The 24535-nt window shown below is 48.2% G+C and overlaps 1 long non-coding RNA gene across 1 annotated transcript in view; it reads right to left on the bottom strand.

Annotated features, from left to right (window-relative positions):
- Nucleotides 1-458: 458 nt before the first annotated feature.
- Nucleotides 459-24535, bottom strand: part of LOC105469724 (uncharacterized) — a 38330-nt gene continuing 14253 nt past the window's right edge. Inside the window, exons 2-3 of the long non-coding RNA XR_011610276.1 lie at nt 16986-17120; nt 459-2229 (exon numbers count right to left, since the gene is read on the bottom strand). This is a non-coding gene — a long non-coding RNA (uncharacterized lncRNA). The remainder of the gene's footprint in view (nt 2230-16985; nt 17121-24535) is intronic.

Below are 24535 nucleotides of genomic sequence, written 5' to 3'. Positions count from 1 at the left end.
GTGGGATGCCAGGCACAGAGTGTAGAACATTCAAGAGAAAGTCCTCTCTCTAGTCCACCAAAATCTCCAGGACTCTGTGCACTAGGAGCTGAGGAAATGGCATGGAATTTGTCTCGTCTTATGGTGATTCCAAGTAGACTCAGCATTGGTGCCAGATACGGGACACTGGCAATACCAGGTCAGCCTTTTAAAATTGTTGTTATTATCATTATAATCATTGTCACTGTTACAATTGATGCAGCCTAAGTTGTACTTAGAAAAAAGGAACGGCCATGAGCTTTTGTGACAACTGGGGACTGACATCAGGACAGAGGTCCCCAAGGTGTGAGCACCTGGGGTAGGAAGGAGCACTTGCTTATGTGCTCACAGCCACTGAGTCCTTGCACTGTCAAGAGGAAGCAAAGTTCCCTGGAAATATGGCCAGAGGGATGTAACCATTTCCTTATGCATGGCACATGGGTTCCTGGTCCCCACAGTTGGTGCTGACAGCCACCCGGCAGGCAGGAGTAGCATGGCTCTGCGCACTCTTGTGTCAGGCTCAGGGTCCAGTCAGCAGCCCCAACCTCTAGCCTGGGAGGGTCTGGACAGGTGATTGGTCATCCCTGGAGGGCCACTGACCAGGTGTGGCCCTAGTCGAATTAGGGTGTAGCTCTAATCTGATAGGATTGTGGCCCTATAGGAAGAGCAAGAGACACCAGAGAGCCTGCTCCCTCTCTTCCTCCACCATGCAAAGACACAGCAAGAAGGCGGCAGTCTGCCAGCCAGGAAGAGAGCCCTCACCAGGAGCTAAACCTGGCAGGAACCTTGGTCTTGGACGTCTGGCTTCCAGAATTGTGAAAATTCTGTTGTTTAAGCCACCCAGTCTGTGGTGTTTTGTTATAACACCCTAAGCAGATGGAGGCAGCTCTCCTTGCTTTGCTAATAAAAATCATTTGCCTGGGTACATGAATTCAGGTGTTCAGAAAGCTTTCCTGGACAGGCATGGTGGTTCACACCTGTAATCTCAGCACTTTGGAGGCAGAAGTGGGAGGACTGCTTGAGCCCAAGAATTCAAGACCAGCTTGGGCAACATGGTGAAAACCCACCTCTACTGAAAACAGAAAAATTAGCTGGGCATGGTGGCACATCTGTAGTCACAGCTACTTGAGAGGCTGAGAGGGAGGAGGATCGCTTGAGCCCAAGAGTTCAAGGCTGTAGTGAGCCATGACAGCAACAATGCACTCCAGCACAGTGACTCACGCCTGTAATCCCAGCACTTTGGGAGGCCAAAGTGGGAGAATCACCAGAGCCCAGGAGTTCAAGACCAGAAAGCTTTCCTACCCTTACTTCTCAATCTTAACACTCTACGGTGCAAATGCTTTGTGGGTGATGGGGCCAGGCCAGAGCCCAGGGCTCAGCCCCCTGGCTCAGTACTATGTCCCATACTCCAAAGTTAGATTTCAGAGCCATTTGTGATCAGTCTACTTGGGCACTTGAGAATGAAACCCATTCCTCAGAGTGAAAACAGAGGCCAGAGGAGTTAAACAAATGCCTAGAAGCCTGAGGAGCCTGGCTGTACATATTCCTTTAGAGCATAAACAAACTGACCAATTGTAATAAAATGGGTTCAGGAGGCCGGAGAGGCAAAGAGAGTTTGAGTTCCTGCCCACCAGGCACACCCTGCAGGTTTCAGAGCAGCCTTCCAGAGATGTTCCTGGGCAGCCACAGGGCGGGCCGCTGCTCTTCGCAGCCAGAGATCTCCCCTGTGGAGTCCCCAGCCATGCACCTAACCCTGCCTCATGAAACTGGATCCCACCAGACAGCTAAGCCTTGGGATGCCTGTAATTCCTTGGCTAATGCTAGGCTTAATTAAGACATCGACTTTAATAGCATTCTCACCGATTACTTTAAGAAATGGCAGGTCTGAAAGATGATATTTCCTGGTGTGCAAAGATATCATGATGAAATCTCCAAGTCATCGTTTCAACACAGGAAGTTATCAGCTACCTGGGGCAGTGCCGGTCCTGCCGCACAATTGGCCTGCTGTTAGTAGCGTTATTTAAGAGGCTGAGGCATCCGTGTTTCCCAGGAGCCGGTCAGTGGGGGAAAAAAAGGATCAATTGAGTATTTTAGCTCTGCATATAGGCCTTCTCGATGTTTGGTTTGCTTTGATGCGGGGGAAAAGTAAGCGTTATACGTTTGAACTTGTTGCTTTATCTTTTCCAGACTTCTGTCATGCCTCAAAGTCAGCTTAAAAAAAAAAAAAAAAAAAAAGTCGGCTTGAGTTAAATTAGCATTTCTACCTCTCTTCCTTTGTCTGTCTTTATGCCTTTCCGTTTTAAAAGTAAGTATTGTAGCTTTATAAAAATCGAGTACCAGAATCTTTACAGTTCCACATGGCATAGCTGCCACCCAAGTCGAACGTGAAGCTGAGCTCTCCCGTTCGATCTGCAGACGCTCCCCATCAATGTCCATCCGGTGCATCAGGGTTGTGGGGGACACGGGAGAGGAAATGCGATTTCTATAAGGAATTGAGTACAGTTTCTAAAACAAGCTATTTGTTTCCACCATGAGGTGGTCTATCTCTGGCAGGGTGTTGCCCTTTTTATAACATGGGTCTCTGTTTTCAAAAGAAATTGTCTGATATGTGCAAATTATTATTTTTGGAAGGATGAGACCAAAATGTCAGTGCTTTCCTAAGCCACCCTAGGGGTAGGGGTGAGGGGACTTGCCTGGGATCCTCCTCCATCGTCCAAGCAGAATCAAAGCTGGGGCAAGATTGCATTTGGATCAGCACCACCCTCCACCGCCATGTCTCCATCCCTGGAGCCCAGATGGATTCAGTAGGGTGATGAGTTAATACTAGTTTCCTTCCTTAGCCAACTGGCCACTTAGGGTCCAAAGAAGGGACCTTCCGTGGGTACTGACTAAGGCCAGCACCCACAGCAGGAAGAACTGCTGGCAATGGGCAACTCCAGAACCCATATCTGTGCCTCTTGGGAAGGACAGTGGCCTGTGGAGCGGCATCCACATGGGAGTGCGTGCCTCCCAACACAACTCTCACCATGTAAACCCCTCCCCACCTGGGACCCCATGCCACATTCAGACCTCAGAAATTCATATGTACTCAGGAAATTCAAACACATTATCATCCTCCGACATGCAGTGATGATGGTAATGATACTGGGAAGCCTTCACTCAGTGCAACCGTGGATGGAGCGGACAGGGCAAGTGTTAACAGGACCACCACTGATGAAATGGGAAGGAAGCAAAGCCAACCACATTTCCACTCCTCCTTGGCTCTCGATACCCCCAGGCTCCATACCTCAGACCATCTCTCCCTGAGTCGCTCTTGGGAACAGGACCTGTGTGCTCTGGCTTTTGCAGGAGCAGCCGCTGCTTAGGACCCCCCTAGGCCCCAGGACTGTGGCCAGTCCTCGCCTGCCTTTGTTCTTTGGCAGGCCCACCAGGCAGCCACGTCCTCTGTAGAGATGCACATATTCGTTTATTTATTCAATTCATTTTGACTTATTCATCAGATTTAAATGGACTCTTTTTGATAAAAGCCCAAAGAGTAGAAGGGAGGCGGCTCTCCAGATGCAGGTGCTGGGCCCCATGAGTTTCCTGTTAACCCCTTGATGAGGTCCCTGCATGTGCACGACCACGGTGGCAGAGAGGAGACTGAGAGCAGAGGCCGTGGGATACAAGAGCTGCTTCACGCTCAGCTTTGAGGGCCAGCCTGGCCAGGAGAAACCTAAAGGTGGGAACCTGCAGCTTGCTGGGTCCAGCTGAGCTTGGGGTGAATCCACATGTAGAGGGTGCAGAATGCAGGACTGGCGGCACAGCTCAGATGGAAACTCCCCTCCTACAGTCAAAGTCCAGATTCCTGGCTTGGCCTTCAAGTCTCCAGACCGACTACTTTTCCAGCATCCACTTCAGGGCCCTGTGGTCAACACAGCAGAGCAGCTGCTTTCTCACCCCTAAGCTCACCGTCCAGGTCCCCTGTGTTGGCCTGGCTTCTGGGAGCATCCCCCAGTCTCTGATGAAACCTACTGAGGACTCACAGCCATGTCCTGAGCCAAGAATTGCCACTGACTGCAGGGAAGCCCCCTGGCCTGGAACATCCCACTGGGACCACCCTGCCTGGGAGGGCCATAGTCAGTGACTGACTGACTGACCCTGGGGGTCTAAGGGCCCCCATGCCTCACTATGGGACTGACTCTGTGATGCAGGTCACACTCCAGAGCCCCCTGTGGGGCTGAAACCACCACTGTGCTGAGCCTCCCCTGCCCCATCTAGCCTCTCTCACTTTCTTTCTCTTGAAAGCCCTCTGTCAATCAATCCCATGGACCCAAACCCTTGTCTCAGGCTCTGCATCTGAGAAGCCTGGCCAGAGACCCTGTCCTTTCATATCCTTCTGGCTTTGCTGCCTCTGTCCCCTCCATGGAAAGGCCTCTTTCTCCCTTATCACGGGTTGAATTGTGTCCCTCAAATATTTATGTGCTGATGTCCTAACCCCCCATATCTCAGGATATGTCACTGTTTGGGGGAACAGGGACTTCAAAGAAGTAATTTAAGTTAAGTGAGGTCACATGGGTGGGCCTTAATCCCATCTGATCCATGTCCCTGTAAGAGGAGATGAGGACACAGACACGTACAGAAAGACCACCCTGGAGGACACAGGGAGAAAATGGTCGACTATAAACCAAAGAGAGAAGACTCAGGAGCAACCAGCACTGTGACACCTTAATCTGGGACTTCTAGCCCCAGGACAGTGAGAGGATCAATTTCTATTGTTTAAGCCTCCCCGTCTGCAATAGTTCATCATGGCAGCCCCAGCAGATCAAGGCACCTCTACATCCACTGACACTGCATTTGCCCTTCAGGATCTAGCTGTCGTCCACCTGCAGTGCCTCCCTGCTTCTCCAAGATAGAATCATTTCTGCAGCACATTCTTGTGCCCCTCTCAATATAAATACCACACCCCTACTTGCATTATGCTAGTTATATACATTCCTATTCTCAGCAGAGACTTTGCCTTTTAATGTATTCATCCTTGCATTCCACGTAAGACCTACTAAATTGTCAATTAATGTTTGTCGAGTTAAAAATGGACTTGGATTGAATTCCTTGACTCCCCAGGACAGGCCACCTTCCTCCTCCCCAGCAGGCCGAGCTCACTGGCAACTCAGATGGTATCGCACACGGGCACGGTGCAGGATCACGCTCCAGTCTCCGACACCAGCCCCATTTAAATGACTCTGGGGACAGAGCATAGGAACTTAAATTTCTTTCCATGCAGCTGAAGGCTTCCTCCTAGGAAGTCGCTGACTGAACACACTTCACCGAAAAGATCACAGATGAAACTGAGACCCTAGACCCGTCTCAGCTCCCCTAGGGGTTCCTGAGCTGTGGGACTGGCTTCCCTTAAGACTCCCTTTGGGAGCGAGGCTGCTGGGAGTCTGTGCACCAAGAGGTCAATTGTCCGATATCACTGAGCCAAAGCTATCTGTTTAACAGACAACGTATCTGAGTGTCAGAATCAGCGACCATCATCCAAGATGCTGGGTTTTTTCTTCCGCGTTGAAATGGATCCTTTGAGAGTCAGTCAAGGGGAAAGAATGTGGAAGGATGAAGCTCAGCAGAGCACCTCGGAGAAGGAGGCCCTCGGTTATAAGGGGGACATGAAAAACTGGGAGTTTCCTCTCCCATCACACACTTCCCTCCGTTACCTCTACACCTCTCTGTGGAAAAACTACTCATTTGTGTTTCTGAAGACAGGAGGGCAGGGGGTGTGGGGATCATCACAGCAAGGCATGTTTCCTGAAAATGTTTTTGATTGTCAGGAGACTTTTCGAAGTAAACGCATGAGAGTCTCCCTACCCCCACCCTCCATTCGAATACTGGGGGCTGGCTTTGCATAAGCAGCTTGTCGGCAGGAGGAAGGAAAGTGGATGTATCCCAGGATGAATGATAACTGCGCAGCCCTGGCCTTATGAACAATAGCTTTCTGGCCAGACAACATTAGCCACAGCCAGGTTGCATTTTTAAAAGAATGTTTGTGCATTTTTTTTCTCTCTCTCCTAAAACTGAGAAGTCTCTTAAAAGACATCAAAAGTGTTGAGTGCAGATATTCAGAACAAATCAACCCTTTTTCCCCCCAGTATGGTGGTTGTTGTAATAACAGTCTTCTTATTTATTGGATACTCATGTAACTTAAGATGAAAAGACATCTTATAGCCTTCGGGCAAAATGATGGGAAACCAATGGTACACTGGAGGCTCCTTTACGCCCAGGAGGGAGTCAGTTTCAGGCCATGGGAAAGGGGCTCTTTTCACTGCTTCTTGAGACCCACCTCCTGCCTTTCAATATTTCCCTACAGCGACTTTTCATAAAGGCATGTAAAAAATACCTTGGTTAATTGGTTGTGATGAAAGAACATAACACAGTGGTCACGGAGACCCATTGAGGGTTGGTCCAAGAATTCGTTAAGTAACTGGTTTCTGAGTAGATTTGCTTAAATGTGCATGTTCCTCTCTGATTTGGAGACATTTGGCAAGCTGAGGTTCAAAACAGGAAAGTCGGGTTCCAAGGCTCTAAGCAAATCGGTTCGACCTAATGGGCCTCAAATAACCCAGCTAAGAAATGGGTCTAATTATACCCACGGCCTCGGATTGTTGTGAAGTTTAATTAATGCTTGAAAATGTTTTGAGATCCTTGGATGAAAACAGACCACAGATACAGAGTGTTATTATAGAATCCTGCCGGAGGCCTTCTTCTGCAATAAAATGCTGTGGGCATTATCTGAACTTTGTCCCTGCCAGCAATGGGGTTTTCTGAGATGTGCCTCTGTCCACTACACCTGCTTTCGAACCCTTTAAAGCTCTTTGACTGCTACAGGCCACTTATATGTAAATGCCCCAAGACAACAGACGAGAGATCTGACAGACTCCTTAGCAACTCAATTTCCAAGAAGCGGCCGGGTGCAGTGGCTCACGCCTGTAATCCCAGCACTTTGGGAGGCTGAGGCGGGCGGGTCACTTGAGGTCAGGAGTTCGAGACCAGCCTGACCAACATGGCAAAACCCTGTCTCTACTAAAAACACAAAAATTAGCCGGGTGTGTTGGCACGCGCCTGTAATCCCAGCTACTCAGGAAGCTGAGGCAGCAGAATTGCTTGAACCCGGGAGGCGGAGGTTGCAGTGAGCCGAGATAGCACCGTTGCATTCCAGCCTGAGTGACAGAGCAAGACCCTGGCTAAAAAAAAAAAAAATTCCAAGAAAAATGTGTCTGTGCTCTCTCCTGTGGATTTTGGTTAATTTCTCCACCATCAACGGTATCATTTGAGGATGACTGTGGTACCCCCCACACCTGGCTTAGATTGCTCAAAATCAAAATGCTTTTTCTTAATGAACAGCCAAGGAGAGGGCTTGGGTTCACCATCTTTTATTTATTCTTTTGTACTATAATAAAGTAGAAAAGACTGATCTTAACTAAATTTGGTCTCTAATAAAGGGATTCCGGATGCACATAGTTTTGTTTTCCTTTTGATCTTCATCTTTTAAACATAAGTTTCTTGCTGGGCTCATGTACCCGGGGTAAGAGATGGATGGAAGGCTCTGCGTGGCCTGCCAGTCACAGACTCACTGGCATGTGGAGTTCTTGTGTAATCTAGCTAGGCCCCGTTCTCAGGAGTCTGATGGGAAGCTGAAGATTTGTTATTTCTAAACGCTGAACGGACTGGAAAGAAAGTGACTCTCACCTCCCTGATGTGGTCCCTCATGTCCCCTCTGCCCAGGACACTCTGCCCCCATATGGCCACTTGGCTGTCCTCTTTGGCTCACTTGGAGGTCCATACAAATCCCCCCAACCCCCCATGCTGACTGCTCCCCGCTCCCCTCTCCTTCCACCCACTGTCACCCTCAATTTCTTATCTGGCATTATTCCCTTTGTGTTCTCACTCATTCAGTTACATGGAATTCTCTGTCTCTCCCTCTAGAATTCGGCATCCATGGAGTGGTGGGGAGAGGTGTCCGTTTAATTCACTGTAGTATCCCCAGCCCGAGTATCCTACCTCACACATCGTGAGAGCTCGATCAATACTGCCGGGTAAACGGCCTCAGCGCCCAGTGGTGCGGAGTACGCAGAGGCTGAAACAAAGGCTTGAGTGTGAGCCCTTCATGGAGAAGTATGATCTGGGTTGGGGTGAGCAAGGCTGGAAGGACAAGAGGCGATACAAAGGCACAGCCTTGAACCTGCTATTGCTACCTTCACTGGTCTCTCAAACCAAGGGATTTCCCGACGAGTGTGTGACTGTTTTCCTGGACTTTCCTCTGGAGAAGGGAAAACATTAATTCCACCATCATCCACCAGCGACCACCCTCTGCTAGAGTCATCTCACAAACTCCGGTAAGGTGCACGACTGGGTCGCAGTGTGACCATGAAAGGCGTCACTCCTACTGCCCATGAATTCCTGGGGACACAGCCCCGTGTGCCGGCCATTAGCTCAGTGCATTCACCGCACACTGGAAGATGGGGTCCCAGTGCCACTGGGTGTTGCCCTGAGCTGACGCCTTAGCAGAGTCTTTAGCAAGATGCTCTCACATTTCCTTGGGCTGATGCTTCTGGCTTATGGGAGTATATCTGTCGTAAGCCCAATAGATCTCACCAGTGTGTGCTCCAGTGAGCATCTCCCGCACTATAAAAAGTGTCCTTGCTCCAAGGCATCTGCCAATTCCTTGGAGACAGATTCTGTCAGCCCTTTGATTGATGTGGGCAGAGCACTGTGAACACAGAAGGCAAACGCATATCTAGAGTAATGCCAATTCCAAAAAAGACAAGTGTTATCTCCTTTAGACTAGAAGGGGACCAATATAATCAGCTTACCACTAAGTGGTTAGTCAGTGCCCTCAAGGAATGAGGCCTTATTGAAGGTTTGTCATTACTGTCTGCTTTTGTGTGTGTTTGTTTGAGACAGGGTCTTGCTCAGTTGCCCGGACTGGAATGCAGTGGCACAATCACAGCTCGCTGCAGCCTCAATCTCCCGGGCTCAAGTGATCCTCTCACCTCAGCCTCTGCAGTAGCTGAGACCACAGGTGCACGACACTATACCTGGCTAATTTTTTGTTTTTTGTAGAGATGGGATTTCACCATGTTACTCAGGCTGGTCTCAAACTCCTGGACTCAAGCGATCCGCCCACCTTGGTCTCCCAAAGTGCTGGGATTACAGGCATGAGCCACCACCCCGAACCCAGTGTCTGCCTTTGAAAGGTTGGGCAGACCAGCATGATCTGTAGAACATCAAGATGACTACGGTACCTGTGACATATATTCTTGGAGAACAGGAGCTAGGATAACACAGATCTGGAGTGAGATTGTGAATATCCTTCCTATAATGATAAATTGCTTTTTATCCTCTTTACTGATCAGGATAGAGAACACATTTGCTATAGCAATAGCTGCACACCTTCCAACTTCCAATTCTGGCCAAAAGTAACCTTCCTGCCACACACAACTCTAAAACTGGGGGACAGGGGAGGGATATGAAATAACTGTGCCCAGGCATTGGGTACAGGCAGCAAAGACTGTGATCTCTAAGAGAAGGGAAACTCCTGGTGTGAGCCCACGGATTGCCCTGCCTCTCTCCCTAAGGAAAATGTCCTGACTGTGGTCCAGGGGACTCAGCGAGAGCACAGCAATCTTACCCAGCTGAAGAGGCTGCCAAATAGCTGGATCTATGGGTCAGGACACCAGAAATGGGGGAAGCTCTTCCAAGCATGGGCACCTCAAAAGTTTGTGTGGGGGTCACCCACAGTCCTCGGCCAAAGGTGGAGCTGTGTGTATGCAGGGAAAGACTGAAGAATTACCAGAGATCAGTTGCTATGCAGTTGAGAGGGAGAACGATGCTGAGATATATTAGAACTCCAGCTCAGGGCCGGGCGCGGTGGCTCAAGCCTGTAATCCCAGCACTTTGGGAGGCCGAGGCGGGCGGATCACAAGGTCAGGAGATCGAGACCACAGTGAAACCCCGTCTCTACTAAAAATACAAAAAATTAGCCGGGCGCGGTGGCGGGCGCCTGTAGTCCCAGCTACTCGGGAGGCTGAGGCAGGAGAATGGCGGGAACCCGGGAGGCGGAGCTTGCAGTGAGCCGAGATCGCGCCACTGCACTCCAGCCCGGGCGACAGCGTGAGACTCCGTCTCAGAAAAAACAAAACAACAACAACAAAACAAACAAACAAACAAAAAAAACTCCAGCTCAGCCAGAGGGGAGTGGTTTCATTTATATCCCAAACATAAGAGACATCAGAAAAGTCATACCTCAGGAGTAAGGACCACAATCTAGAATAAGGTCTACTCTACACTCTCTTTTTTTTTTTTTTTTTTTGAGACGGAGTCTCGCTCTGTCACCCAGGCTGAGTGCAGTGGCCGGATCTCAGCTCACTGTAAGCTCCGCCTCCCGGGTTCACGCCATTCTCCTGCCTCAGCCTCCCGAGTAGCTGGGACTACAGGCGCCCGCCACCTCGCCCGGCTAGTTTTTTTGTATTTTTAGTAGAGACGGGGTTTCACCGTGTTAGCCAGGATGGTCTCGATCTCCTGACCTCGTGATCCGCCCGTCTCGGCCTCCCAAAGTGCTGGGATTACAGGCTTGAGCCACCGCGCCCGGCCTACTCTACACTCTCTAATGCCTAAAACTAAGCCTCAACAACAGGAGTATCACATATAGCTGCAAGGCAAAACTTGGAGGATGAGTTAAATCAACTTAGAGGGGCTTAGGAAACACTAGATCCTAGTTTATGCAAATTCAAGTTATCCGTCAGAATGAAACTGCCTGCTAGAATAGAAATCAACGGTACTCAGAGGCAAACAGCAGAATCCTAGATTTCTAGGGTGTGTTATATGCAATGTCCAGAATATAATAAAAACAAATTCTAGATATCCAAGACAACAGGAAAATGTGAGCCATACTGAGAAAAAAGGCAATCAATTGGAACTGACACCGAGATGTCCCAGATGTTGCACTTAGCAGATATAGACTTTAAAACTGTTATTATAATAAATATGTTAAGGGTTTAAAGAAAAATATGGGGTTAATGAGTGAACGGATAGGGAATTTCAGCAGAGAAATTAAAACTCAGAGAGAGAACCAAATGGAAATTCTACAGTTCAACAACACAAAGCAAATGAAAAAGTAGCTGGATTGACTTAAAAGAAGATTCGAAATGAGAGAATAAATGATCTAAAGACAAATCTGTGCAACCTAATAACAGAGATCAAAAAAGAAATGTAAAGAAAGTAACAGATCCTGAGATACCTATGGAACAAAATCAAATGGCCTCGCAGTGTGTAATTACAGTCCTAGAAGGAAAAGAGGGTGATAGCAAGGCAGAAAAAAGTCTGAAGAAATAAGACGGAACTTTTCCGAAAGTTGATGGGAATCATCAACTTATAGATCCAAGTAAATCAGTGAACCCTGAACAAAACAACTGCCAAGAAAACCCACACCTAGGCACACCATAGTAAAACTGCTGGAAACCAAAGATAAAAAATCTTGAAAGCATTCAGGGGAAAAAAATGTACATTACAAGGAGGGAAACAAAGACACAAATCGTACTGATGCCTCATCAGAAACAATACAATCAGAAGAAAGTGCCAAGAGAGACTTAATGTGTTGAAAAAATTTTTCAACTCAGAATTCTATATCCAGTGACAATACCCTTCAAAAACAAGGGTGGAGGAAAGGATGGAATAAAGGCCTTTTTAGACCCATAGAACCTGAAAGCATTTCTCATCAGTGAATCTGTACTGCCAGGGTGTTCCTTAGGTGAATGGATATTATACCAATGGAAATAAGAACCCGCACAAAGGCATGAAGACTGTCTGAACTGGTAAATAAGTGGGTAAATAGTCACTTGCCAAATGTCAGAGATTGTGTCAATCTGCTGCAACAAATTTACCACATCTGGCACAACAGCAGGAACGAGGTTAAGTTTACATGGTTAAGTTTACCATACCATCATGCACCATGACCCATCTGTTTTTGCAGGGGCCAGACAGGTGAATTGGATGACAATGCCATGGAGCAGCATCACTTCATACCTTAAGTTTTTTGTGATGGTCCTAAATCCGTGCAGTTCCCCCTGGTTTGTAATATTGCTTCTGATTTTACCATCTTAGCCAGGAGGTGACAGTTTCAGGGGCTTCCACTTGGTTCTTCCCACTTCATGGCTCTTTTCCCACAAGTCAGAGAATCAAATCAAGAGTCCTGCCAATTCTGAAGTCTAGCTACTGCAATTACTACAATCAGGGAGCAAGAAAATGACTATAAGGTGAGTCCCCGGATCGACTGGCACCACTGGGTGATGACCTTGGGCAGGAACTCCATTTATCACCTGGTCTTCTTAGGAAGGCCTCCCACCATCCGCTGCCAGTATAACCAGGGGATAATCAGGAGTTTCAGATTGCCTCATATCAGGCCCTATATCAACAATCCCTGAAAGCGTAAGTAATCCTCTTTCTTCAGTGCACAGTTACTCTGGTAGATAGCCACATGTCCCTTCAGGAAAGCATCAGGGAAATAACTGCTGCATACACTGGCAGTGGTATTACAGGATCCTCCCTCAAGGATACTCAACTTCCCTTTTAGTTAATTAATTAATTAATGGAGTCTTGGTTTGTAAACTGAAATCTACTACTACATATACTTCCCTGGTTCCCATTGGTACATATTGATTAGCTCCTGATTTTTTCACTAGTGAGCTATTTCTTCTTAGAGCAGGAAACGTATTTCCTCACATGGGCCATGCTCAGGGCTGACCCTAGCTATGAGCCTTATTGGCTTGGACGTACTGAGGTGGGAACACATACTGAAAATGGCAAATGTCATGTTACATGCCTGCTTCAAGTGAGACTTTGTGAACTGGAGGAAGCTCTAGGCAAAGGGGGCATTTCTCATCGAGGGGGTAAGGATATCTGCTGATGTAGAGGGCTCAAAAGAATCTGGAGGTACAGGATTTTCAGGCTTATCCACCTAAATGTTACCATCCTGGATCTCAAAGTCCCACTCTTTTCCTACCAGAACCCTAATTTGGACAAAGCAGATCTGTGCATTCAGTGTCCTTTGCTGCTCTGCCACTCTTACAATCAGATTCTGAGCCTGATTTTCAGTACAGTCTGCCCTACAGAAAATGAAAATCTTTAAACGCTTCCAGAGACCCTCTGGATTCCACAGCTTGACATGAACTGACAGATGGCTAATCTAAACCTATCACTTTCTTTTTCAAGGCTCCCAAGGCCATTTAACTAAAGGAAGCACACTCCATGCTATTCAAGTGCCACAGCCCTGCACAGCCCAATGCCTCATTTTCCATGTGTACCTCATCCCAGGCAACCACAGGTGAGAGCCTTGGCTATGTGTGCCATAATCATTACCACCACCTGGAATGGGCCCCTCATTGATGTTTGACTAGTGAGTGATCCAATACCAAAATCCCATCCTGGGGCTCTGCTTTCAGAGGTTATTTTTTTTTCCCAACGATCTTAGCCCAGTGTTCTTAGCAAATCCTGAAACAAAGACTTAACTGCAAGTACTTGGTTGGGAAGTGAGAACAAGTGAACAGGGCTGAGGGAGAGGAGGAGCAAGGAAGGGAGGAGGGAAAAGCCAAGTCACCCTGTGTTATTTGGTTAACCTCCAAGCACCTGCCATTTCAAATCAATAAACATCTGCTGGCTAATAGACCAACAGTAATGGTGGGCATGTCTTAACTGTGAAGCAGGAAACTAAGGCAACTGCCTAGATTTTAAATTCAGGAGCAAACTTTAGGCAGAGGTGAGAGGATTTGGGAATTATTCTCATCCTTGCCTCAGTTCCTTGAATTTCAGGGGAAGGGGAAGAAGTCGTAGCCCACTTATAAGTATGACATTGGCTTCATTTCCAATTCCATACCTAGCCAGCCCTCCAAAACACTATGTACTTTGTTTAAGTAAGGAAAGGAAATTAACATGGGCAGATGACATGCTGCTCATATTATAAGTAAAAATACTGGGATCTAAAGATATACAGGTATCTGTTCAAAGTTCCAAAATTCAAACTAAGAGTCTGCTTCATTCCAAAGTTCTTGCTTCCCCTATCTGACCGTGCTGAGAACTTTGTCCTAAGAATCCAGAGTCCATCAACCCCAAACAGGCCCCAAATTATCTGAAGAATAGTTTGGGTGAGGTAAGTGAGGTTCAGTTGTTTAAGGGAAATTGCCTGTTAAATCAGTGGATTCAGCTGAGTCTGAGATCACACATGAGCCCACCAGAACCATATTCTGGTCTCCATGGCCAGGAAGTTTTCTTTTTCCAAGAGATTGTTTTCTAAAGTGAGAAAATAGCCTTTTTCTTCTTCTTCTGTATTCTGAGGGATTTTCCTCTTTGACTGTACAATGTGCTGAAAATATACATTTTGATAAGAGAAATATTTGGACATCTGGGCAGGAGGGAAGTTGTGAAATCTCTACCCACCGTCCCAGGAGGGAACGGAAAGTGAGGAGGCAGCTGGACTTCCGGGCTCCGGGATCAAAGTGACTCTGCTTGTCTCCATCAGACCTTCCTGATGCCAGTGTGCCCAGCTCTTTCCCTGTCGACATAGGCACCCACCTAGCCGGGGTGCCCTTGCAGCAAGAGGGACAGGGAAAAAGACCAAAGCACCTATCGCAAATGCCATCCTCAAGGTCACAGCCTGCAGGGTCACCGGCCTCAGCCCACTCCCACCGTTAGAAAGCAAATGGCTGCTAGCAGCTCAGGATCACCTGGGCTCTGCAAACCCTGACCACGAGCAATCATTTTCCACAGGGATCACCGTGGTGTTTGTGCACCAGCACATCCCCTTCCTCCAGGGGTCCCCAGCCTTGGAGAGGACTCCCAGCACTTCAGGGAAACCACGTGGCTTAGAACCAAAAAATGATGTCCAGGGAGCCCTGTTCAAGAGATTAGGGCCCTTGGCATCATGGCACCAGGGAAACCTGGGCCTGAGCAGTAAGAGTGTTGTCATGACCTCTATAGATCCAGGTAGGCTTCCTGGAGGAGGTGAGGCCCAGAAGATCTTTGAGAAACATGAAACATTGGGAAAGGTGGGGAGTGGTTGGGGATGGGGGGAGGGCAGTGAACAATGTAAACAAAGCTAAGGAAGCCCAAGTGGGCCTGTCCAGTTAGCTGAGAGTCGATGGCCTCGGGGCCATATTCTTGGGTGGGTGCGCGACCCACGATTTCTCCATGAGGATTTTAAAATTGGTGTTCATTTCAGTGACCTTGTCCTCCAGGCATCACATCCACATGGAATCATCTGGAATCATCTGGATGCTTCTGATTTCAGGGCTCAGATTTGCATTTCTCATTCAGCGGACACGAAAAGAAGATAACCGGGGCAGGAGCTCTGAGCCCTTTCTGCAACGTAGACTTTATGGGAAAGTTTTCAATTCTATGGCCCCCTTCTCAGAATAACACTTACCAGTGCAAAATACAAAACATATAGGAATACAAAGGAAGCGAATTACACTGAAATCAGTTAACCGAATATTCTTTAAAAAAAAAAAAAAATGTGTGCTGGGCAGGGTAATCCCAGCACTTTGGGAGGCTGAGGTGGGCAGATCACATGAGGCCAGGAGTTTGAGACCAGCCTGACCAACGTGGGGAAACCCCATCTCTAACAAAAATACAAAAATTAGCCGGGTGTGGTGGTGGGCACCTGTAAGCCCAGCTACTTGGGAGTCTGAGGCAGGAGAATCGCTTGAACCCAGGAGGTGGAGGTTGCAGTGAGCTGAGATTATGCCTCTGCACTCCAGCCTAGGTGACAGAATGAGACTCGGTCTTGAAATAAATAAATAAATAAATTTAAAATTAAAATTTTTAAAAAGACAAGTGTATCATATGGAAACTGCCCTGCTTTTCCAGCACATGCACTAAAGCCAGCAGCAGTTCTTCTCACTCACTTCCATGGCTTCGAAGGGCACAGGAGCACAAACAACATGCCGAAATGTCTGCGACAACTGTAATGCGACTTGAAAAAATCCACAGTTTCTACGAACGACAAAGCCACACGCCCTGCTGCTACGGCTGTGGCTCATGGCCTACCCTCAAATGCCAAAGTGCAGTCAGAGGTTGGTAAAAATCAAGATGTAACTTTCCCCTGCCCCAAGTTCATGGGCCCCAGGTTAAGAGCTCCTGACCTCTTCACATGCTGGGAAATGCATGTCTAGCTGCGGTCATATTAGCAAGTGGTGGTGGTGAGATCACGGTTCCACACACCTTGATCATCAGGGGGAAGCCCTTCACCAGCTGGAAATGGAAAGATGGTTCCTTGGACAAAGCCTTAATGTGCCACACTGGGGCTTTAGTTCAGCATCTTGAAAATGGTGCCCTGTCTTAGTGTCTTGTAATATCAAATCCCTTTCACAGACAGAGGCTAACAGTGGTGAACTTGATACACAGACAGCGTCTGTGCTCCACAGGAAGGATATGCAAGGAATGAGACATTTAGCCTCCCTCAAGCAGGTCCACGTTTTACTCCTTAAGGGAGTGTGATGGTTTCAGGTGGGCTAGGGAAGAGGCGGCCGGGCCTAGCTGGGAGCCTGGCTCTCCAATGCAGGGTCAGAGCCTCCCATCTCCACCCCAGCAGGGGAACCCAACCCAGCCCGTGGCAGGACGCAGGAAGGTACTCTCAGGTGAGTGCCTGATCCAGGGTGCTGAGCCACAGTGGCAGAGGGCACAGAAGAGACAGGAGCGGGGCAGGGGGCATTAGAAGGGCCCCCAAGCAAGGTGAGAGGGCGGCAGGCACAAATCTGCCCCTCTGAGGTCTCAGGCAGCGGCATGAGAGGACCTCAGGAATGGACCTCCTTCTCTACCTTGAAACGTTCAAAGCTGTGAATACCGTAAGATAGGACAAAAAAGAAGTTTCAGGTGTCTGTGCTACCCCACCACACGCACCCTCCAACAACTTTTTCTTTTAAAAAAGCCATTTTTGACTGTACCTCTTCCGAAGGGCAGGGAGAGGGCTGGCGGCAGGGCTGTCCATCTCCACACGGAAACTCTGCAGAGGAGGGAATGCTGCCTGCGGTCCGCTGACCAAAACAAGCCCATTTGCAAATTGGCAGGTGGAATTCACCCTGTGAAGATAAAGAGCTTGATTGGGGAATGTTTAAAAAAAGTGATTTAAATGTTTTTATGGAGTGCAAAACAAGAGAGGGGGAAAAAATTAAGTTAATAAAAATTTTACTGAATTAAGATAGAAACAAAGGCAGCATTTTACAGCAGCCATTTCCACTGAGGTTTTTAAAACAGATTTTTATGAGCTATTTTTTTCTCTCTTTTTTCTTTTTTTTTTAAACCTTGCTCAGTGAAAAGCCTTCGAAATTACTGCTGACCACATTATTTTCAGTTCCTGAGCCATGATTTTTCCCTGCGCTGAGGGAGGCTCCATCTCCCAATTTACAGATGGGCAGGCCCGCTGTGGCTTCTGCAATTTGACTCTGAGATCCGTTAATGAGTCTGGCGTTTAATGTTAAAGCCATTTAATGGTAACCAAACTCCTCAGGGATCCCACAGGGCTTTGATGGAAGCCCCAGTCCTGTTGGCCCCTGCTAATTGCTCCGAGGCCCAGCTCCCCAGTTCTCCCCCACCCATAACCCCCTGACACACACCAAAAAAAGGTGGAGATGGAGTGAGGATGTTGTAACGAGGAGTCCTTGGAGTCTAGGAGGAGTCGTGGCTCAAGAGAAAGATGGTGTATATATTGCAAATCAACCCAGGATTGTCATCCACGGGCAAGAGACTATGAGGTTAGGGCTTCTCAGATGTCATACTGGAAACGTGGTAAATTTTGGAGTAAGGAGCCAAGACTTATGGGGTGCCAAACCCCAAAGGCTGGCTTCACCAATGTGACTGGATGCTGGTGAGGACCCTTGTGTGCAGAGGCACAATTACTGCCCAAGAAAACCCTGAACCAAGGGGTCCTGGATGCTAGCAGGGCCCTAGAAACAGACCCAGAAGCAACACAGCCTCCACCTCCGGCCCCCATCCTGCATGCCCTGGGCCAGGCGACCGCACCGGAAAGGCTGCACCTGCTGAGAGGCTGGGCCATGCAGGGGTCAGAGAGGCCTCTGGGAGCCTGGACTCTGGACCAGGGGCCTGTGATGAGCACTCACAGGAGCTGCCAGCGTGGCCCTGCAGCCCGACACAGTAAACAGCAGCAGACGCTCAGTTCCAGCCGAGAGGCCCAGCTGAAATGAAGTTACAGGGTCAGTCCTAGACTTTGGGGTCCTTGAATTGACTCCCACCTGCCTTGGGTGTAGCAGGCACAAGTCAAGGCCTGGGAAAGTGCTTATCTTCACCTCCCCTGGGTCAGGAACCAGTGCCTGCGTTGTCCCCAGCCTGTCCTCCCGCAGGCAGCCCCCAGGAGGCAGAACCTCTACCGCATTTTCACCCTGGGCCATGGTGCAAGCCCCAGCATGTATTTGAGTAGGGGGCTCTGAAGCTTGAAACCAGAGCTGGTCCTGCAGAAGCCCCTGGGTGGGGAGGGGCCTGCAAATGTGACCCGGGCCGTCTCACGCTTCCCGTAAGACGTGGATAAACCCACATGCAAGGCTTCCACGGCAAGCTTTCCTGCTCCCAAAGAATGCAACTATTAGTGGGGTTTATTCTCTCATGCCTTTGGCAAATTGGAGAGAGCTCCGAGGTCTAAAATGCATTCTTGAAGCAGAGTTGCGGCGGATGCTGACTGCTGGGGGTTGGTTGGAAAGGCCCGGGAACCTCCTTCCTGCCTCTGGTGAACCTGTCCTCCAAACTGCCCCACCTGCTTCCCCACCTGGTCACGCAGCTCTCTAACCTGAACATCTCCAGTGTGTCCTGCCGACAGGTGGACAGAGCCCAGCCCAGAGGCCCCCACACAGGCCCGGCCAATGCTTCCCACCTCCTCTCCTGACTCTTGCCACAGACACTCCTGGAACCCCCCAGCTGCCCTCCAACCATCCTTGCCAGGCCTCATAGTCTTTCTAAATCAAATTCAATTTAACTTTAAACCCAAAGAGGCAAGAAATGCCATTTTGGAACTAATAATCCAGGTAAGGGGGCCATCCTGGCAACACACACAAAGCCCTTCGTAAAACACCTGGTGCATCCTAAGCGCTCGATGCATTGATCCACTCAACAAACTGGCAGAGAATCACTTCTGTGAGCACCTGCAGGGCACACAGCTGAGCCCAAACCCAGGCCCTGCCTCACAGGGTGCATGGTCTAGTGCAAGGATTTACACAACAAATACCATACATTACAGAGCATGCTGGAAAGCAATGCATACCACAGAACAAAAGAAAATGGGCTGGGTGCAGTGGCTCATGACTGTAATCCCAGCACTTTGGGAGGAAGAGGCGGGTGGATCATGAGGTCAGGAGTTCAAGACCAGCCTGACCAACATGGTAAAACCCCGTCTCTACTGGAAATACAAAATTTAGCCAGGCGTAGTGGCAGGCACCTACAATTCCAGCTACTCGGGAGGCTGAGGCAGGAGAATTGCTTGAACCTGGGAGGCAGAGGTTGCAATGAGCCACGATCGCGCCACTGCACTCCAGCCTGGGCAACAGAGCGAGACTCCATCTCAAATAAATAAATAAAAAGAAAATGGCAAGGGGGTGGGGTGCACTGGGCAGGGGGTGCCCTGCAGCATCAGGTGGGTTGGCTGGGGACAGCCACACCCAGAGCACAGCATTTGAAGAGTTAAAGCCCAGGAGGAAGCCCGCCCTGTAGCTAGCTAGGGAAAGAGCGTTCCAGGCCAAGAGGGCAGCCAGTGCAAGGGCCCGGAGGCAGGAGTGTGCCTGATGCATCAGATGCTCAGCAGAGAAGCTGGCCGGGCTCAGCAGAGTGAGTGTGAGGGAAACTGTAGGGGCAGAGGCCAGAGAGTGGGGAGGACCCACTGAGGGCGGGGAGAGACGGTGCAGGACCTCAGGGTGGCAGAAGGAACTGATCTTCTCTCTGAGTGAAACAGAGAATGGCCTGGGGGACGAGGGGCACTGGGACCAGCCACACGAGACCAGCTCTGTCTCGTGCCAGACACAGGATAGATTGCACTATCCTCCCTACTCAAAGGCCAACGAAATGTCACAAGGGTGATGTCCCTTGAATAGACAATTTCAGGGCCAGGACAGCTCAACCATGCCCTTTCTTCCTCTGGTATGGTGACCAGCTGGGGCCCAGGGCCCCGAGCCCCCTGGCACACAGTGGGTGCCCAGCATGAAGCAGAACAGAGCCTTTGTTGTTTCCAGCCACTGAGATGGGGTTTTTTGTTACTGCAGCGAAACCAGCCTGACTCTGATATGGGGGCAGAGACAGAAGGGCAGCTAGGGCACTATGGCAGTAATCCCAGTGACAGACAACGCAGCTGAGGCCAGAAAAGGAGCAGGTGAGGTGCTGAGAAGCAGTCGGAGTTAGGTATATTCTGAAGGGAAAGCTGGGAGGGGGTGGGTATGGGGTGTGAGGGGAAAAGATGAGTTGGAGATGACTGCAAGGTTTGGGCTTGAACAACTAGAGAAATGGAGTCTCCACCAGCTGAGATGGGGAGGCTGGAGCAGGGAGGGGATCACGGGTTCAGTTGTGAACACGTTTGTGATGTCTCATTAATGTGAAGCCTGAAACATTCACGAGGTGGCAGGGGCAGGCGTCCCATGAATTAATGTGGGGACCAGGGGAGGTGTCCAGGTGGGAGACATCAACGTGGGAGTGGGTGGTCAGTATCGAGATGGGACTTAAATCCCTGAGCTGAATGAGATAACTGAGGGAATGCATGTCCACAGAAGAAAGGCCAGGTTCAAGGACAATCCTGGGATCCCAGAAAGTTAGCATCCTCTGGGTCATGCAAGCATTTGGTATTTTACATGGGTCTAGGGTGGGAGAGAGGCCAGTCTTTGGTCCATCTGGACTGCCCAGGAGTGGCTCTCGTTGGCCACGTGAAGGTGTGCTCCATCCTGCTATGCCAGGATGCACAGGGATCCCAAGAAGGGAGCCCCACCCCAAAACTGTCTCCTTTTCCCTCCCCTACTTCTTAGAGACCTGCTGCTTTCCTGGATGCTCTGGAGGACCACCACAAGGGTCTTTCCCACTCTTGGAATGTCCCCTCTTTTAAATAAAGCCTCCATCTTGTCTGCCAGTTCTGGCCACATTTAGTTAGGCCACTCCTTCCCAGGCCCTGTTGCAAACCCTAGAGCTTCCTCTAACCCTTGAGAAATTTCAACCCTTTTCTAAATAGAGTGTCTGTTTTTTGTTTGTTTGCTTGCTTGCTTGTTTTTGAGACAGAGTCTCGCTGTGTCACCAGGCTGGAGTGCAGTGGCGTGATCTCGGCTCACTGCAACCTCTGCCTCCAGGGTTCAAGAGATTCTCCTGCCTCAGCCTCCCAAGTAGATGGGACTACAGGTGCGCACCACCACGTCCAGCTAATTTTTGTATTTTTAGTAGAGATGGGGTTTCACCATGTTGGCCAGGATGGTCTCAATCTCTTGACCTCATGATCCACCTGCATCAGCCTCCCAAAGTGCTGGGATTACAGGTGTGAGCCACCACACCTGGCCTGCAGAGTGTCTTAATCCTTCCCTGGGGCCAGAGCAGCTTGGTCCTCTTATCTCAAGGTATCACTTGCCCTCTGGAAGGAGAAGTAGGAAAGGGAAAAAAATAGCTCTCATTTTCTTTGGATTCTTCTAGAACAGCAAAGAACACAGAATATTATCACAATATATTAACCTTCCACATATGCTTATCAACTTTGCTCAAATCATGAAAAATGAGTATCCTTCAAGGAACAAATAATCCTTCTACTAAATCAACCATTATAAATATATATAAAATGGGGGACACAATGGGAGTATGACACGATTAGGGTTTTGAATCAAACCAAGAACAGCGAAACTTTAAAGACTCGTCTGTATCATGAACATGGACCCTGGCAACACAATGAGAAAACTAGCCAAATCCAGTGAAGTCTGGAGTTTAATGAACAGTGTATTAGTTCATTCTCACACTGCTATGAAGAAATACCCAAGAGTGGGTAATTTATAAAGAAAAGAGGTTTAATTGACTCACAGTTCTGCATGGCTGGGGAGGCCTAGGGAAACTTACAGTCATGGCAGAAGGCATCTCTTCACAGGGCAGCAGGAGACAGAATGAGTGCTGAGCAAAAGAAACCCCTTATAAAACCATCAGATCTCACGAGAAGTCACTCGCTCGCACGAGAACAGCATGGTGGAAACTACCTCTGATTCAATTATCTCCACCTGGTCCCACCCTTGACATGTGGAGATTATTACCATTCAAGGTGAGAGTTGGGTGGAGGCACAGAGCTAACCTATATCAAAAAAATAATATACCAGTGTTGGTTTCTTAGCTTTGGCAAATGTACTGTGAGATGTTAACAATAGGAGAAACTGGGTGAGAGGTATATGGGAACTCTGTACTATCAAAAATTATTCCAGAATTGGCTGGGCATAGTGGCTCACACCTGTAATCCCAGCACTTTCAGAGGCCAAGTCGGGCGGATCACCTGAGGTCAGGAGTTCAAGACCAGCCTGACCAACATGGTGAAACCTCGTATCTTCTAAAAATACAAAAATTAGCTAGGTGCGGTGACGCATGCCTGTAATCCCAGTTAGTTGGGAGGCTGAGGCAGGAGAATCTGTTGAACCTGGGAGGTGGAGGTTGCAGTGAGCTGAGATCACACCACTGCACCCTAGCCTGGGCTCTGGGCGACCAGCGAGATTCTGTCTCAAGAAAATAAAAATTATTTCAGAATAAAAGTTTTATCTTAAAATTCCAAACATAAGCAGAGACTCTTGCCACTTAAAAAAAAAAAAAAGTGTCTATAGCAACCAAGAAAAGTTTATCCCAAGACTACATCAGTGGCATTAAAGCAGGAAAATTATTTACATGATTTATCATATTGCCATGAGAAATAGTAAGATCCATTTAATTATCTCAATAAATATCCATGAGGCATTTGAAAAAAAGTCACTAGAAATTTGTATGACAGGTTTTATTCTAAACATGATAAAGATTACGGGATTTTATTTTTTATTTTTTGAGACAGGGTCTTGCTCTGTCACTCAGGCTGGAGTGCAGTGGCACAATCTTGGCTCACTGCAGCCTCGACCTCCCCAGGCTCAGATGATCCTCCCACCTGAAGTCTCACAAGTAGCTGGGACTACAGGTGCACTCCACCACAGCCGGCTAAGTGTTTGCATTTTTTATAGAGACAGGGTTTTGCCATGTTGCCCAAGCCGGTCTTGAACTCCTGGGCGTAAGCAATCCTCCCTCCTTGGCCTCCTAAAATGCTGGGATTACAGGCATGAGCCACTGCACCTGACCAAGATTATGGATTTAAAATCAAAAGCCACCAGGCACAGTGGTGTGTGCCCGTAGTCCCAGCTACTTAGAAGACTGAGGCAGGGAGACGAACTGAGCTCAGGAATTCAAGGCTGCACAGTGAGCTATGATCATGCATGTAGATAGCTACTGCAGTCCAGCCTGGGCAGCAGAGCAAGACCCTATCTCTTAAAGAAAAAAAAAGGCCAATTATTGCTTAAGGAATAGAAAGTCATTAGCACTAAAAATCTGGACATGCTCTCATTTGTCCAGTTACCACTCCTATTTTAATATAAAACTAAATTAAAACTAGAAACACTGGCAAAAGCTAATAAGAAAAAGAAATAACGTGAATATCAGAATAGAAGACATTAAAATGTGAATTGTCTTTTAGCCAAGATTATAAACCTAGGAAAGCAACCAAAAGGACCAGTAAATTACTTCCAGAAGATACATAAGAAAACATTTAATCGAGGGCATCCTATATGCATATAATGCAGCTAGAAAATGCGTGTAAAATAAAAGAGAATTCAAGAGCAATTTAAAAATCAAATAATTGTATATCCACTTAATTATAAAAGAGAATTCAAGAGCAATTTAAAAATCAAATACTTGTATATCCACTTAATTGGGGACCTAAGACGCTTACCCAAAGGGCATGGTGAGACCCTAATAGGAGAAATGAAGGAAGATAAATAAAAAAAACAATTTTTCCCGCTCCTGTTAGGAAGAAGCACATAATAAAGATGAAAAATTTATCCCTGCCAGCTGGCAAGAGACAACTCTTGAATATTCAGAAAATTTGACAGTCATTTGTTAAGTTAGGTATAGCTTGAAAGTGGCCACGGTGGCCAGCACAGTGGCTCATGCCTGTAATCCCAGCACTTTGGGAGGCCGAGGCGGGTGGATCACGAGGTCAAGAGATTGAGACCATCCTGGTCAACATGGTGAAACCCTGTCTCTACTAATATACAAAAATTAGCTGGGCGTGGTGGTGTGCGCCTGTAGCAGCTACTTGGGAGTCTGAGGTAGGAGAATCGCTTGAACCCTGGAGGTGGAAGTTGCAGTGAGCTGAGATCGCGCCACTGCACTCCAGCCTGGCGAGACCCAATCTCAAAAAAAAAAAAAAAAGAAAAAAAGAAAGAAAGAAAGAAAAGAAAAGAAAAAAGAAGAAAGTGGCCAC

Source organism: Macaca nemestrina, chromosome 12 (genome assembly GCF_043159975.1).
Source record: "Macaca nemestrina isolate mMacNem1 chromosome 12, mMacNem.hap1, whole genome shotgun sequence".
In the NCBI taxonomy this organism is placed as follows: Eukaryota; Metazoa; Chordata; class Mammalia; order Primates; family Cercopithecidae; genus Macaca; species Macaca nemestrina.
This window is presented reverse-complemented; position numbering and strand designations above follow the sequence as displayed.